This window comes from Seriola lalandi, unplaced genomic scaffold, assembly GCF_002814215.2.
Source record: "Seriola lalandi dorsalis isolate HSWRI2012SDOR001 ecotype SW California unplaced genomic scaffold, Sedor1 jcf7180002052130, whole genome shotgun sequence".
NCBI lineage: Eukaryota > Metazoa > Chordata > Actinopteri > Carangiformes > Carangidae > Seriola > Seriola lalandi.
In genome coordinates, this window is record NW_019522683.1 from 685,080 (window position 1) to 685,680 (window position 601).

At 43.1% G+C, this 601-nt stretch overlaps 1 protein-coding gene across 1 annotated transcript in view; it reads right to left on the minus strand.

The window, feature by feature from the left end:
• Window positions 1-601, minus strand: part of timm44 (translocase of inner mitochondrial membrane 44 homolog (yeast)) — a 12,078-nt gene that overhangs the window by 8,739 nt on the left and 2,738 nt on the right. The gene's annotated exons all lie outside the window — the stretch shown is intronic.

A 601-nucleotide genomic window follows, 5' to 3' on the forward strand; every position in this document is an offset into this window, starting at 1 on the left:
GATCATTCGAAACTGACTCAGGTCTGAGGATTCCTTCTCCTTTGGGATAAAAACACCTCCTGCCCTACGCCATGCTCTGGGAATAACCTGTTTCTCCCAAACTATTCTTAATTGCCTCCACAAAAACTTTAGGATATCAGGTGCGCTTTTATAAACCCGGTAGGGGACTCCATTTGGCCCTGGGGCCGAAGAAGCCCTTGCATTCCTGACTACCTCCTCAACCTCCTTCCACCTGGGTGGTCTAACATCCATCTCATGATCTATCTTTCCTACTGGCGGCATGTCAGGTGGAAGGCCTATTACTCTATTCTGCTCAAAATCTGAATATGTGTTTCTTAGATATTTTTCTACTTCTAACTTTGTTGCCTTAAACTGCCCTCCCTTTTCCTGGTTAAACAATCCTTTAGCAAACTTGAAAGGGTCCCTGTAAAACGCTGTCCTTACATACTCTTTATTCTTTCTCTTTTTCCTAAGATATTCAGCCCTTCTAAGTACTGCTAGTCTGCCTCTCAAATCTTCTTGCAACAAATTAATTCCCCCCCTCTCTTCCTCTGTTGCCCTTTTCCACTGCTTTCTTAATTGTCTTCTTTCCTTAACTAAT